General features: G+C 34.2%; 1 protein-coding gene across 2 annotated transcripts in view; it reads left to right on the forward strand.

Annotated features, from left to right (window-relative positions):
* Positions 1-10,918: 10,918 nt before the first annotated feature.
* Positions 10,919-17,444, forward strand: part of LOC142358648 (ADP-ribosylation factor-binding protein GGA2-like) — a 183,816-nt gene continuing 177,290 nt past the window's right edge. For both annotated transcript variants that reach the window (XM_075410114.1, XM_075410115.1), the window contains exon 1: positions 10,919-10,929. The gene's annotated coding sequence lies outside the window, so the exon portion shown is untranslated. The remainder of the gene's footprint in view (positions 10,930-17,444) is intronic.

A 17,444-nucleotide genomic window follows, 5' to 3' on the forward strand; every position in this document is an offset into this window, starting at 1 on the left:
ATTCTTTTTACAACTGAAAAGGAATAAGAATTAGTCTAACTGATTTAACAACTAAGTTCTCCTCGAAAAGTTATAGGTCTTCATTGGAAACTATTTGGCTAATTAGGCTAATAGAACGAGTGCTAACATCCCAGCAAACGGCTTATATTTACTTTTAACTGAATGAATTGCTTCTCAAATTAATATTTTAGCGTTTTCATTCTTGACTTGTATTTCATTCAGTTAGTGTATGCCAATACCCAAACTCAACTGCCGGTTTATAACCTATAATGTATCATATCCTAACGCAATTTGAGGGCTCATTTCAGCGCACAATTGTCTATCAAACTCGTTATGAAAACAATATTGCCTTTATACAACAAAGGAAGGGCAGCTCAATTTCAAGCTGGACTACCTTCGATCATTGTCTCATACCCAAAAAATTTATTGACTTTGTTACTACATTACCTAATATAACCGAAGAGGAAGACTTTATCAACAACTCAACCCCCTCAGAAACGGGAGTAACTTCTCAGAATATACCTAATCCTTTGACTTCTGACATATGGTCACTTCCTATGGACATAAAGAGGATCTTGCGCAGTTATGATTTCGAAAGTATGCCACTCTTCAGGAGCCATGAAGAATATTTCGCTGCTTTAGAAGGTTTGGAAAATATGTGGAAAAAGCTCGAATCATGCAGAATTGAAACCAAACTAACCACTATTCACGATAAAATTGATCATACCACATCATCCACACCCGATGATAACAGAAAGACTGTGATATCTTCCATCTTAGAACGATTCCCTAGTCTTCTTGATGAAAACTTAAAAATTGAAGAAAACTTCGAGAAACTTAGCACTGAGCCATCGGCAAACAATGCTCTACGAAAGAGGAGCCATTTGCGTGTAGTTCGAGGATGTGTAATTCACAGTGGAAATTTTCCAAAAAGAATGAGATTCGATGAAAATGCGAGGTGTTCATGCGACAATAACAACTAGAACTTGTCGATTAAAGTTTATGAACTGGACGTTGGTATCCAGTATTTTCCATTTATAACCTGTTATTTTGAAATGCTGTGCTTTATTAAAATCCGTTGTGTATGCTTATTATCCAAATTTTAGTAGTTGCAAAACCACTCCTTTAAACTACAGTATGTTGATTCAACATTATCCACGTCAGAGAAACAGGAAACAGTCTTCGACCTGTTTAAAGGATTAGAAAGTCAGAAATTTGTTGTAGAGTAGGATCACCAAACCGTAGATTATTGTTCTGAAATGTTGAAATTGATACGCGCAAGAGCCGACGTTATAAAGAGCTGACGTTAGAATACACCGCAACTTGTTTTGATTTAAGTAGAGCCGAAACCAAAAAATTGCCGTTCATTACCCTAAATTGTTAGTTGCTTATTAAAAAAAGTACCTGAGTGGGTTAATTGGTCTCATGTTCGGTTATGATAGTTTCATATCAAGTCCCAACAGCCGCTGAGGCATGGCCATGGTCCGCGATGATTTCAAGATAATATTTTTTTTAAATTTGCTTTCAGTTTCTTATACTAGAAGATACTAAATATTATTTTTTCCAATACTCGAATGTAGTAGTCTCATTTAAGAGCCAAATTAATTTGTCGCAAAATTTACCGTAAATTATCAACTTATAATTTAAATAAAATGTCGGTTCTCTTGAATCGGCTCTTTTCACTTCGGCTCTCTTACAAGTCACGGGTTGAAACAAAAAATTCAACCTGACCACTTGCTTTTTATGAATAAAAAACCTATATTGTGAGAAGTTCAGTCTTCTCTGCAAAATTGTTGCATAATATTTTCGGCTAAAAGCACTTTTATTAGTTTGCTTAAGTATTCTCTTGTCTCTGATCAAGAAGGCGTATATATACATGTACTCTACTGTGTTGCAGCAAAACTTGTGATAAATAGAGAGTGAGTACATAGGCTTGCAATTCTTTATTTGGGAGTACATTTCGACCCTCTACTGTGCTGAATTTAAACAAAATAACGTTAACTTATATAAAGCAATGGAAAAAGCAATGGACAAATCAAATACATTTAAACTCAACTATTGGCCTTATTGTTTGATTTTCACGGTTACAATTGCTTCTAGTTTATATAGTAACTGGTTCTATGTTGTACGTTTAGTATTAAGTTATTTGTATAATACTTTTGATTTTGCATAGTATTGACGTGGTTTATTGTAAGGAACGATAAGAAGTTCCCTGCTAACGTTAGTAGATAACAAACATGTTTTGCTCAAAGGCTCAACCAGAACCATAGACGTAAGTATGCACTACTGTTTTCCGTATACATGTGCAACAACTTGTGTTTGTCTTAGAACATTTGGTTTCCATAGGATTCCTTCAGTTGCTTTTAAAACTACCTCTCAATTTGAAGTATTTCAGTATCTTATTCAAGTAATTCACAAAAATTTCAAACGTAAGTATTCATTAACGCGGACACAAAAACTTTGTTAATGCCTAAAGCTGTGGTATCAACATTAGTAAGCATTCAACGTATCAGAACGAAGTTTCCAGTAGATGCAAGAAAAGAATACTTGTCCGTTCTCATATGAGTTTCCTCAAGGTGAACTATTGAGGTCTTAAAAGTACAAAATTTGTTAAAGGAGTAATGAAAAAGCAGCTTGTATATAAACATTTTACTTGACAGGGATATCTTTGCTAAAACTTTGCTTTGCATAATCTAAGTCCTTTCTATGTCAGCTAGGCATTGTTTTATATGAAGTCGTTCAAATAAAAAAACAAAGTTGACATGGAAAAACGTTTCTTTTTTTATACCTTCGTTAATTTTGCAGTTCTGTTAGAGGTTTCCTTTTTGAGCGCCATGAAAAAGATATATTTTCATACTACCTGTGAGACCACTGATTCGTTTTCATAGCGTAAATTGCAGATCAATAAAGCTTTATTGACGATTAAGTTTTTTTTATATGTAATTACTCGTGAAAAAAAACTTGTTCATGTAAATATTGATTCTGCCATTTATTGTTATTGAGGATAAAAATTTTCATAAAGATGAAAATCATGTTAAATTACAATGGTTTTTTAACAATAGTGGCAATTAACAAAACACGCAGTAGTAAAATTCCATCTGGAACTTTTTTCCAAGAGACAGTTTTACATATTTCGCTCATTTTTAAGCTCAGAGAAAATTAAAATACGGCATTAAAAAATCTGGAAATCTTATTAGCTCAATTGCCTCACTAATCAGGATTTGTCTTTTGACAGTTGTTTTTTGTCTTTGACTCAGTTGAAAGAACTCAAATCGATTCTTCATAGGATTCATAACAAACCAACGTTTGAAAACACAGAAACCCTTCCGGAAAGATAACATCAAAACGAAGTGCACAAAGCCAAGAATACTAGTATTATAATACAATATTACCACATAGAAAAGTGAAACACTAATTTCCGAAAATTTTGAGATGCACTATGGGTTACATGGTTTTAAAACACTGGAAATGTTTCCAAATTGGCCAAATGAATGTAGAAGTATACTTGTCAGATTGACGATGGTATCGAAGCTCCTAATCTGATTTCTACTGTCTGCGTTTGACGTTTTTTATGGTAGCAAAAATAGCTACCATAAAAAAATGATAGCAATTTATTTTTTATGATAGCAAGTTAGTTGTGTTAAGTATTATTTAATATGGCCATGACTTAAAAGTATCTCCATATTAGTTTTTTTGCAATATTTAAAGTTCATTAGCAGAACATTCGTCAGAGAAAATTAATCATTTAAAAAGTTGTACAGACCGCTCTTTTCAAAAATTACTGGTAAAATATGTCAACACACCAAAAAATGAAAAAAATTTACCGACAACTTAAGAAAAAATGAGCAAAAAAACTTATTCTGAAGCTGTGATTGGCCAATTTAAAACACTATTCCGTAAGCGGACAATCATACCGCAGTTTTTTCATCAATTAATGTAACAGAGGTCTATACGTGGTTGGACCGCAATTAACCGCATCTGACCATGCATCGCTGGCCATGGCCATGCCTCAACGGCCTGTGGGACTTGATATGAATCTATCACAACCGAACTACTGATTAATGAACTAATCACACTTTTTTTTAACCAAATATGATAAAAACAGTCGTCTAAATTTCTCATTTTTTCCTTATCGGCTAAACGCCCTGTCCACCAATTTTCTTAGCAACAGGAAAATCATGTGTTTTTCTGTACTTTTCTATAGAACAATGCAAAATTATACACTTCAGGATTGCTTGCAGTAAAGATTGCATAATAGACCATGTGAATATAGTCTATATAATATAGTAAACTATATCAAAACGCATAAAAACCAGAAGGTCTCCTTCACTTTATGACACATATATAGCTGTAGTTTAAACAGATTGTGAGAACGTATTTCAAATGTTTTGCGTTCGCAACTATATAACACAACTCAACTGCTATGACGTAATTATCCCCTGAATACTATTTTTAGATCACAAACTCAAACTCAAACTCAAACTTTGGCTTTAAATAGAACGATAGTCCATGTTTTCACATTTTATTGTATTTGGTAATTCAAAGTTACGCGTTCACCGATTATTGTGTTTTTAATACTAAAAGTAGTCTTTTTTCAAATTCAATTATCCTTGAATGGTGTTTTTAGATCTCAAATTCAAACACAAACTCAAAACCTCCATTTTTCTGTAAATCGATTGACCAAGCATCACCATTTTAATATACTTGCTTATCGAAATCCATACCGCCTCTGATTGTTGAGTTTTTAATACTAAAAAAGAAGTCCCTTTTGTTTTTAAAAAAAAGACAATTATCCTTGAATACTATTTTTAGATCACCAACTCGAAATCAATGGTTCAACTTTTACGTAAAGTGACTGGCCATGATTATTATACTTGCTTATCCAAATCCAAACCGTCTCCGTTTGTTGAGTTTTGAACACTAATAGAGAAGAATATTGTTTCAAATTCCGCGAAAAGTACTTCTCTCGAACCATTTGGTGCCCATTGAGTGCAAGCAGACGTTGAAAACAAACAAATTTCGTTCAACAAAACACCTAATTTTAAGGTTTTTGTTTGAGCTCTCAAATCCATCAAGACTGTTTCACTTAATTTTGCAGAAAAACGTTTCATGAGGTTGATTTAATTTCCTCAGATAAACAATGACCATATCAAATTCAACAAAATTATGAAGAAGTTAAATTAACAAAAACTGCAAAATCATGTAGCGCTAAACTTTTGATGAATAGCAAGTTCACAATTACAGTCTTAGCTGTGAACACATCCTGAGCCGAAGCTAAGTTTAATAAGAAACTCAACTAACACATTTTCCTTCTGGTAAGCTATCCCAACAGTTTTCAGTCTATACAATTTTTTGAAACGTAAGGATTCAGAAAAAGTTGTGTAATTCCTGACAACTGAAACAACAGGTGACTCTGAATAAACATACGAAAACAACTATATAGAGTAAAACCTCAGTTTTTTGGATAATGTAGGTACTAGGTAAGGTATTTGTTTCCATTAAGGTACACACCATAGACTTTTTGAAGCAAGCATATTTCTCTAAAGTTGATATTATAAACAGACATAGTGCAATGCCATTGTCAACCAGTCAATGTTTACGCTATACAATCATTCATATTAGAAATTTTTAAAAGTTTGCGTTTCACATCTAACCTGACTATAATTGCAATCATTAATTGCAATTGGAATCAGACGTCATACATTGAATAAACAAAAAACAGCATTTTTGAAAAAACAGCATTTAAGTTTATGACTGATCTTTTATAAGTGAACAAAGCATACAAAAAAGAACATAGCAACAAAACATATTTGAAGTTCTAAAAATTAGACCGGTTCGCTAAACAGTAAAACCCTACATTGATTTAATTAATTAAATACCACCTGATATATCATACAATGGATTTTTAATTGTAAATTAAGAAATTAAAACTGAGTTGAAAAACAATGAGTTAATGTATGCGACACAGCTTCAGCGTTTTTTATCTCTTTGAAAAAACTTCAAACACTTAATGATTTTTTGTTGCCATTATTGGCGGCTCAATTTTATCGGTCTGCGTCAATTAGGACACATTACCTTGAGATAGATAAAAGCTTCTGTTGTTTATGCTCAACGAGTCTCTAGAGATTAGAATTGTTTTCTTTTTTAGAGGAACAGAATTACGTTGTAGTTAGTTACTAAACAAATGGTAACATTTGAAGGTATTAAAAGGAAGTAGTAGTAGGTACTAGTGTATCTTAGAACCAAAAAGTAGTTGTAGTAGTTATTAATAGTATCTAGTAGTAGTTGTAGGTAGTACTAGTAGGTAGCAGTAGTAGTAGGTACTAATTGTAGTTAGTAGTTGTAGGTAGTAGTAGTAGTAGTAGTAGTAGTAGTAGTAGTAGTATTAGTAGTAGTAGTAGTAGTAGTAGTAGTAGTAGTAGTAGTAGTAGTAGTAGTAGTAGTAGTAGAAGGCAGTAGCAGTAGTAGGTAGCAGTAGTGTTGTGTTCAATTCCGAAATGTTCGCCAGGCTTCATAAACCAATAATATGTTATCAGACTGTGCCGCTTTCAAATGCACAGGAAATTTTGATTCAAGAAAAAACAATAATGAACTCATTCGATTTTTATTGACTTGAGGTGCTCTGATATTTTACTTCCAGTGTTTAATAGTTGAGTATATGTTTATTCAGTATGCTGGAACCATTTACTGAAGAAGCGATTCGCTTTTGTTCAAGATTTCAGTCACAGCACGCATTATCCGTTAGTGTTATTCCCAATACGCAAACAAGACTTATACACTACTGAAGCTTTTTCTAGCAACCCCCGCAGACACAGAGGTTGTGTTCCTTTTTGCTTAATTGATCAAGTGGCTAATTAATTTTTGAAAGTTTAGTACTCTTCTTGTACATCATTACACTATTTGTTTGATTAAAGCTCTTGATGAATTCCTATCATTCTACTTTATTTAACCAACAAGTTCAGCTGCTCCTGCACATCATAGTTTTTCCACCAAATTTTTCGGTTTTTACAGAATTTAATCTTTTTACTTAGCTCAATTTATTGTTTATCTCTCAACATTTTATCTCAAATAATTTTTTCCTGTAAACAATCTTGCTCAATCCTGGAAGGGTAGCTGAATGAGTATAGAGAAATCTGTTTTCAAAAAAGCATGCTCAGAACATCAAAAAGTTGTTTTTGTCTTCTGTGTTACAACATTTTATCATTTTCTTGCCAAGGATTAAATGACAAAGAGCATAAATTTATTTTTTTAAAGAAAAATCTTAATAGTTTTTATAATGGTAGCTAGATAGGTGTAGAAAATTCAGTTTTCAAAAAAGCATGCTCAGAACATCAAAAAGTTGTTTTTGTGTTCTGTATTGAAACATTTTATCATTTTCTTGCCTAGGATTAAAAGACAAAGAGCATGATTTTTTTTGTAAAAAATCTTGATAATTTCTAATATGGTAGCTAGATAGGTGTAGAAAATTCAAATTTCAAAAAAGCATGCTCAGAACTTAAAAAATTGTTGTCGTCTTCGGTCGTGACATTTTGCTTGCCAATGCTTAATAGGACGGAGTTTATCAACGCTGAAGGTCAAAATCTGTTTGCAAGATATAATTTTATTGGATCGTGGAGACAAATAACAACATTCTTCAAGGCAATTAAATTGCCCTCCAGGGACTTATCTCCCTCTCTCTCTCTCTCTCTATCTCTCTCTCTCTCTCTCTCTCGTCGGATTGCAAGCATATAAATACATAAATTCATAAACACATTCAGACATATACATACATTCCACAGTATAGATATAGAAAAACATACACACACAAAACCAAGAACTTCTTGACGTATACATACGTTCACAATTTCTACACACAAACATACACTTCAGCTTATACTCATAGAAACTTATTACTAAACTTAAGCACAGTTGTATTTACTTATAAACAGATATACACTTCCATATATACTTCCAGTATATTCATGAATACGCATAATTATATACATAAAATTTTCATTCTTTCCCTTCTTTCAATTGTTCATTCTGACAAAAATAACAATTTCGAACACATGCAAGCAAATATACGTACTGGTTTTGTTAGAAATATACATAGTTACATATATATATATAAAAAAAGCCAACTTTTTCACATCATACTGAACATTTGCAAAAGTATTGTTAACAAAAACTGCTTCTGACTACTCTTTGACTTATTTCAGACTACTTCAGAAACTGAGTTTTTTCGGTCCTACTTGGTTGAACAAATGAAGTCAACAAAAAAATCAGTTTTGAGTGCTCTTTCGTAGCGCAAAATCCATTTCAGACCATTTTAGGACTTTGAAAAATTTTGAAAATTTTTTTCAAAAAATTCGAAACTTTGATGTTTCGACCCCTATACTACTTAGGTGAAAAAAGTGAAGTCAACAAAAAATCACTTTTGAGTGCTCTTTCATAGCGCAAAATCCATTTCAGACCATTTTAGGACTCCAAAAAATTTTTAAAATTTTTTTCAAAAAATTCGAAATTTTTATATGTTTCGACCCCTATACTACTTAGGTGAAAAAAGTGAAGTCAACAAAAAATCACTTTTGAGTGCTCTTTCATAGCGCAAAATCCATTTCAGACCATTTTAGGACTTTGAAAAACTTTGAAAAATTTTCGAAAAAATTTTTGAAATTTTTTGAAAAATTTTAGGCTTCTGGTGTCTTATATTAGGTTTTTTATGTTTTCACCAAAAAGATTTAGTGAGAGTTCAAAACTTAGGTAACACCTAATTCTATATACAGCGAACATTTCAACAGCGGATATCTGCCATGTTACTGGAGGGCGGGGGGTCCGGACACCCCCCCTACAAGAACTCTCACCACCGAAAAACTGATTTTCTCTTAGTGAAAGCAAGTTTTTTGGTTAAGTTTCGCCAGCCAACTTAACCCAAGAAATTCTCTCAGGCTGGCGAAACTTAACCAAAAAACTTGCTTTCACTAAGAGAAAATCAGTTTTTCGGTGGTGATAGTTCTTGTAGGGGGGGGGGGGGGGGGTCCGGACCCCCCCCCCTCCAGTAACATGGCAGATAGTATTACTACTAACGTGTGTGATTGTAAGACCTTGTGGCCTTGAAGTGTCTAATCAGAGGTTAATTTGCGCGCACCTCGACCTGGGTTTTCAATTACCTGTCAGAGAAGAGTATTCGCTGAGCCCTGAACACTGTCTCCAACCGGAACTGTCTCGAGAAGTCAGCTACAGATATCCTCAAATCATCACCTGCAAAAAACAATACACAACGCGTGAGTGTCTATTTGGTCATCAACAAAAAGCAGGAATTTCAAGCACACCCTGGGTTGAGAGTAATTCAAGAGAAAATTGATTAAGATAAACAAAGTAAATGCTTAGGTTTGTTATCCAAACGTTTCTGTTAAGCGTATTAGCAAATAAGTGAAAACTGGGCAGTTTTGAAACTAGTTTTTTTCCCGCATCTCTGTAACAATTTGACCTCGGCTTTAATTCCCGTGTTGAGAAATAGCGTCAAAACCGACACAAGAAGCATCGTTTTTTGTCGGTTTTTTAATGTAAGAACTCGTTTACCTTCGTTTTTGTCGACAATTTATGTAAGAAGTAGTTTTTCGATTTTGCATAGGATAAGACGAACCGACGAAAACCGCTTCTTAAATTTGAAAACGACAAAAACCGACGCTTCTTACGTTTAACTTCTTACGATTTAAACCGACGAAAACCAACGCTTCTTATGTTTTAAAACCGACAATTCTTACGATTGAATACCGACGAAAACCGATCAAAGCGACGAAACAAACAAGGGTTTTGATCGGGTTTGGCAAAGCTAAAGCAACGAAAACCTACGATTTCATATGTTCACCTACAATTCTCAACGCGGTTTGTCGGCTGCTCAATCTATAGTCGCTGGCTGAGGTGTGACCGCAAAATTTGAAAGAGATTGGCTGCAACAACGATGAAAATTGATGATGAATAGCTTTCAAAATGAATTTATTGGGTACTTACTTTATAGTGATGCCTTTTCAAAAAAGTCACCAAGCGGGAAAAGTATTGAAAGAGCTTGCTCTTTCGAATAGAAATAACAAAATTTCAGCGCTAACCAAATATGAAATAACCAGTTTCCCCGCTAGTTTATGTGTTCACTTTCAATTTGTTGGCAAATTAAAAATCTCTTCTTTTACAATGGTTTTATAGCACAAACTTTTTAAATCGACAAGTCTGAGGCGTCAACTTTAACTATTTTTTTTACCTTTTCAAATTTTCTCACATCAACCAGATTTTAGTTGAATGATATAGAATCAAAATCCATCTGAGTCAGTGCTGCAGACTCCAGCAGCAACAAACACCGTATGATTCACCTGACTTTATCAGTTTGATCGGACAGATATTCTCTGACTTCAATGTTTTCTCTCACCGTATTCGTCAGCCTTGTAAATATTGAAAGTTTTAATAGATCGGTTCGTCTCATTTTGTTGGAAGAGAAAAGTGAACATTTTTCCTAATGGAAAAAAAAACTAGCGTAATGGTAGCCTTTCGCTTTTTCATCGTCTGCATGTTTGCATCTTTTTTCTTGGGCATTAGTTCGATTGCTTGACCGCTAGTTTTTCCAGGACTTCTGGAGTTTTTTATTTCAAAATCTTTATATTACAATTTGGATTATTGTTGAAAAATTGGGGTGTAACCCAGGAGGTCGTGTAAAATGAAGAATTTCGGCAAATCTCTCATGATATAGCTTTAAAGACTGTTGAGTGTTTTTTATACCAAAGGTAAGTGTTATTTAAAACGAAGTACCGTTTTTGAATAGCTAGTTTCTGTGTGTATGTTATCTGATCGCCTGTTATTACACTCCATACTTTTATACGCACCGGGCTAGAATACTTACGATGGGGGGGGGGGGGGGGGGGGGCAGATTTACTCTTAATGCTTATTAAAACTTATTAACACGTTTAAAGTACAAAACTTTACTACTGATACTTTTCTTTTCATGCCCATTTTTTTTGAGGTAGGGTCTATTTGTTAATCGACCGTGTCAGCTAACACTAAAGTGTCCTTGTAGTAGTTTTTATATGAAATTATGGAAAGTTTCCTACCTCTAACATGTCTAAGGCAAACTGCAGATGTAATCACCCATTGTGGGTCTATCAGAGCCCCTCCGAAGTAGTTACTACTGTCATAATCAAAGTACAGCTTCACAAAAAACTTCTTGTTGAAAGTTGGGAAACCATTGACTATGGTGTAAATAACCGAGTTTGCGATCTTTGCATGTTTTTCGGTCACTCTGGTCTCCTGGAGGCATTTTGCTGAACGAGTGAACGCTGCCAAGGTTATTATGGTCAAACAAACCGGGAATTTCATTACTTTGTCAATCGAACACTATTGACATGGTTATATTGACATTGAATATATTTGAACTTAAAGAACTAGAATTATATCATGCACAGGCAAAACAAACTGAATGCTAGCAAATCCTGGTCGAATTTTTTTTTCGTGTTGCTACAATCAAGCGTTACGAGCTTTTTGGGCAAGAAATAGAATTTTTCAGACCTCATACAACATTCTCTAACAATTATACTAAAAAAGAGATTAAATGAAATGAACATCATAAAACTGATTTGAGAATTGAGATCGCTCCAAAACACTGCTACAGTGAGCTCTTTTAAAATTATTTTATTCTCTGAAAATGTCAATCAAATAGTCGCAAAGAAGTTTAAAACAACCAACCTGCACACAAAACCATCCTGAGTGATGTTTGAACACATTCCTGTTATGTGTATATTAAGGTAATAGACAACTTTTTTTTTGGCAAATCAACGCTTTTTTCAGCTCAAAGTGTAATTGCTGGTCATTTGACCAAAAAAAATTAACTAACAATTATCACATACATAATTTGGTGTTTCAAATGTATCACTTCATCAACAATTTTCAATCAGCGATCTCTCTTGCCAGCGATCTCTCTATTTTTCTCTTGCCCGATCATAATTACCACATCAAAAAATAAATGTGTTCTACTTTTCTCAATAGCTTGCTTTTTTTAAAAAAAAAAATAGCATTGCCTATAACAGCCTTGTCTTCAGAACAATAAATAAATAAAAGCTTTTCATAGAGATAGATATGAAATATATTACTTGATGGGTGACAAGGTCACTGAAGAATAGTCATTTGAACTTTTAATGTCTCACGACCTCATTTAATGTAATTAGGGGCAAAATCGTGCAACAGAGCTAGGAAACAAGGTATAGTCAAAATAAAGGATGGTTTACCTGAACCTTGCACCAAAAATCAGCAAAACTAAAAAACGTTACCAGTGTTTAGCTCAGCTTATGAATTTGCAACATCATTTTTGTCTAAATATTTACAAAAATATCTACATTTTCTTTAGTATTGATATTGAACATCCGCCATATACTATTACAAACAATAATTGAAGAGACAATCTTTTAATGGACGGCAACGGCTTTTTATCGAACCTATGACAAGCCAAGTTTAACACCGCCCAGTTTGTTTCAGCGGTTTCAAATCATTCTGCATATTATGTTTTGCAGTTAGTTTAAGAGAACTGTACGATCCGCAATACTATAGATGACCATTGCAGCAATTATCTAATTGCTCAGTTTTGCTGTTCGTTTTGATCAGAATGTCAAAAGATTTCAATCTTGAATCAATCAAAATTTGATTGAATTTCTCTCAATAAATGAAACCACAGAACTAATAGAGGCAATGTTGTTCGCAAAAACAGTCGCTTTTTAAATTGGCAACAGCTAAGCAAAGCTTCAATGTGCTACAGATAGCAGTCGTTTTTCACTTACAAAGGAAAATCCAATCAAAAATAATAGCCAAAGTTTTGTTTTTAATTGGTTTCAATAATGCCAATATGAAATTTGTATTTTGTTACGGTGTAGCAATTAGAAGAAAATGACTCCGTACTGTGTTCGTATTGTTTTCTTACCTAGGAATTTTGTCCTAAGCAGGAAAGTTGCAGATTCTCAAGTTTATTTCACCAAGACCAAGTTAAAGTAAACTGTACAATCACACAGATAATGTACGCAAACAAAACACAAAAAACAATTATGTTGCAATACAAAATAAATTTAGCTTCAATACGCAACGTAGGTCAATTTAATTTGATCTATTTTGTGCGATTTAGAGATTTAACTGATTTTTGTGTTCTCTCAAGCTCGACTTATACTGCTAGCCAATTGATTTACGTTAAATTTGCGTCTTCATTTAAATGTAGATAAGACGAACAAAAAATGTAATTAGTTTTCCCTTATCTCAGTTTTTGGTGTAAATATGATATCATAGGGAATTTCATACCGTCTTAAAATCATGTAGATTTTTTTATACCCAAAACAGAATTTATCGCAAAAACAGCATAAAGGGTCTAGTGCGATGTTAAAGTTGATTTTGTGAATCATTCATATATTTTACTACTTATTTATGGATAGTGTTGTCTTCCTGATTGAGTCATTATTCATATTTCCGTACTATTTGTAGTTAACATCAGGGTATTTCGAAAAAGCGTAAAAAATTTCATTAAGCTTCAATGCAGTGATAAATTTTGATTATCATTCCAATTTGTCTCTGCTGTACAGTTTGCAGCTGAGTGAGTTTTGTCACTTCGGTCCCACACTATTAGCTGGCTACCGATTCAAATATTCCGAAGATTTTGAGTTTGACGAACACTAATCTATATAAGCACAACTTTGGAAACGAAAGAAGAAGCCCTTTTAGTTGCTTTAATCAGTGTCCCTTTTCACAAAGACTCAAATCCGTGAAACATAATTGTTTTTTGATGTTTTCTGCAAGATTTCCATAACTTTTTCTGAAAGCAATTTTCAACTAGAGCGTACTGGTGGCCATATTTTTTTTCTAAGTAAAAAATTGGAGCTAATAATTAGATACCAAATTTATAAAGTTAACCAGATTTCATTGTCATACGCTGATGCAAAAAATGGAACAAGCAGTCCATTAAAAGATATTTCAAGATGTTGCAGAGCAGGTTTCATTAGATAGTAAATCAAATTGTAAAAATATGGTGGGTGCATCGGGGGGGGAGGGGTGCAAATAAGATGCATCCAGTAAACGCGGGGAGCACAAACGGAAAAAATTCCATGAAAAAATGAAAAAATTGTTTTTGATTCTTATTTGCTGCTAAGATTGTTGTTTTTTCACCGTTAACACAATGTGTAGTTTTGGTCAATAATTCGCACTGTTGCTGCAACTCCCAATTATAAATTTTTATCATTAGCGTTCCAACCAATTCTTGAATTTTGTTCTCCAGTCACCACTGTTATCAAATTCCTTCCGACTATTAACTGTCTTTTAGATTTTTGTAACCATCACTCAGTGATATAAAAAAATTGATTGAGTAGCAAAAACAATTTCATTCAACAGGATAGTTTTCATTCATTCCTGAAACCTTTTCAGTTCAAATTTTTTCAGCAATGCTATTTTCCCCATTGAGTCCCTATAATCCGAGATTTTAAGCGAGTGCTAAACTTGGTTTTCACGATAGTTTCTGCCAAGGACTGTTCAGAGTATCGATATGCTATATACCAAACGCTGTAAAAAATTTTAACCTGAGCTGGAAGTTGTTCGGTGTAACATTTTTCATACGATCATAAATTTGCGTCACCAGTGAAGGCAAATTATTCACTTTTAGCGTGTCTTCACTTCAATTAGTTAGAATTTTCATTAATATTGTGTTTGGTAGATAGCACAAAGAGCATGAAGTTGAAACTAGTGGCATCTCTTCAGATTCCGTTTATTTTTTTTTGCTCACACAAATTTGTATAACAACCACAAAAACATATTTAATTTAAAATTCCATTAAGGAAAATGCAAACATAAGTTTTGAACTGCGGATTTTAAGGGAAACTGTTTTGTGCAAGTATGGGTTTGTTTTTCTTTGCTGAATTGATTGAAACTTTTGCTTCCCAACATCCACGGGATTGCTGATAGTGGAGAATCATAGATGAAGAGCAATTATATTGGAGGCCCAATATTTCAAAAACAGTCATTGGGTCATCAAAACAAACGAATCAAGTTTCGATGGAAGATTGACATTTTTGTCTTTTTTTGTTGCTGAAATAATCTCGTGGAAACTAATTCATATAGTCTATAGATTAAAAAGTTTACCCTAGGCACCTTTTATAGCTATAATTATCTGAGACTAAAGTTGATTTTGTTTTACTGTTTTCTTATGTCTGATTTTGTGCCTTATATAACCTCATCTGTTTATGTTACTCTCCAGCACAGCAGATACCAAGCAACTTACATTATTCAACTGTAGATGTTTTCTTAATTGCGTAGATTTCTAGCTTTTTTGTTGGTAGTTTGACTACGGGTTCCTCTGATTTCTTAATTTTGCATAAAATGATTCTTTTAGTTGCGGGTGAGTTTTGCTGAAGTTTATTGTAAGGAAACCGCCGAAATTTCCTAGCATCTATTAGTGACGGCAACCAACTAGGGAATACACTAACAACAGGATAGTGAGGAACAATAAAAAAAATCATTGGAATTAACATGTTGCAACTTGTATTGCTGTGTGATGATTTTTACCTATTGAAGATGTCCCTAGTTGAGAAATCTTCGCTTAGAAAACGTAAGAAACCGTCGGTATCGTCTCTTTTGTTCGTTTTTAAACGAAAGAAAGAATCGGTATCGTCGTTTTTAGACGTAAGACAGATTCGGGATCGTCGTTTTTTCATCGCAAGCAAGATTCGGTATCGTCGTTTATTAAATGTGAGAAAACATCGGTATCGTCAGTTTTTAAATGTAAGAGAGCATCGGTATCGTCGTTTTCAAACGTAAGGACGCATTGGTGAAGTCGTTTTCAAACGTAAGAAAGCATCGGTATCGTCGTTTTCAAACGTAAGAAACAGTCGGTATCGTCGGTTTTCAAACGTAAGAAAGCATCGATATCGTCGGTTTTTAAACGTAAGAAAGCATCGGTATTGTCGTTTTCAAACGTAAGGAAGCATCGGTATCGTCGGTTTTCAAACGTAAGAAATCATCGGTATCGTCGTTTTCAAACTTAGGGAAGCATCGGTATAGTCGTTTTCAAATGTAATGAAGCGTCAGTATGGTCGTTTTCAAACGTAAGAAAGCATCGGTATCGTCGGTATTCAAACGTAGGAAAGCATAGGTAACGTCGGTTTGCAAACGTAAGAAAATATCGGTATCGTCGTTTTCAAACGTAAGAAATCATCGGTATCGTCGTTTTCAAACGAAGGAAAACATATGTATCGTCGTTTTCGAACGTAAGAAACCATCGGTGTCGTCGGTTTTCAAATGTAGGAAAGCATCGGTATCGTCGATTTTTAAACGTAAGAAAGCATCTGTATTGTCATTTTCAAACGTAAGAAACCATCGGTATCGTCGGTTTTCAAATGTAAGAAAGCATCGGTATCGTCGGTTTTCAAACGTAAGAAAGCATCGGTATCGTCGTTTTCAAACGTAAGAAAGCATAGGTATCGTCGTTTTCAAACGTAAAAAACATCTGTATCATCGTTTTCGAACGTAAGAAACAATCGGTATCGTCGGTTTTCAAATGTAGGAAAGCATCGGTATCGTCGGTTTTTAAACGTAAGAAAGCATCGGTATTGTCGTTTTCAAACGTAAGAAACCATCGGTATCGTCGGTTTTCAAATGTAAGAAAGCATCGGTATCGTCGGTTTTCAAACCTAAGAAAGCATCGGTACCGTCGTTTTCAAACAAAAGAAAGCGTAGGTATCGTCGTTTTCAAACGTAAGAAAACATCTGTATCCTCGTTTTCGAACGTAAGAAACCATCGGTATCGTCGTTTATTAAATGTGAGAAAACATCGGTATCGTCAGTTTTTAAATGTAAGAGAGCATCGGTATCGTCGTTTTCAAACGTAGGGACGCATTGGTGAAGTCGTTTTCAAACGTAAGAAAGCATCGGTATCGTCGTTTTCAAACGTAAGAAACAGTCGGTATCGTCGGTTTTCAAAAGTAAGAAAGTATCGATATCGTCGGTTTTTAAACGTAAGGAAGCATCGGTATCGTCGGTTTTCAAACGTAAGAAATCATCGGTATCGTCGTTTTCAAACTTAGGGAAGCATCGGTATCGTCGTTTTCAAATGTAATGAAGCGTCGGTATGGTCGTTTTCAAACGTAAGAAAGCATCGGTATCGTCGGTATTCAAACGTAGGAAAGCATAGGTAACGTCGGTTTGCAAACGTAAGAAAATATCGGTATCGTCGTTTTCAAACGTAAGAAAGCATCGGTATCGTTGTTTTCAAACGTAAGAAAACATCTGTATCGTCGTTTTCAAACGTAACAAACCATCGGTATCGTCGGTTTTCAAATGTAGGAAAGCATCGGTATCGTCGGTTTTTAAACGTAAGAAAGCATCGGTATTGTCGTTTTCAAACGTAAAAAACCATCGGTATCGTCGGTTTTCAAATGTAAGAAAGCATCGGTATCGTCGGT

Source organism: Convolutriloba macropyga, chromosome 2 (genome assembly GCF_964194025.1).
Source record: "Convolutriloba macropyga chromosome 2, txConMacr16.3, whole genome shotgun sequence".
Taxonomy (NCBI): Eukaryota; Metazoa; Xenacoelomorpha; order Acoela; family Convolutidae; genus Convolutriloba; species Convolutriloba macropyga.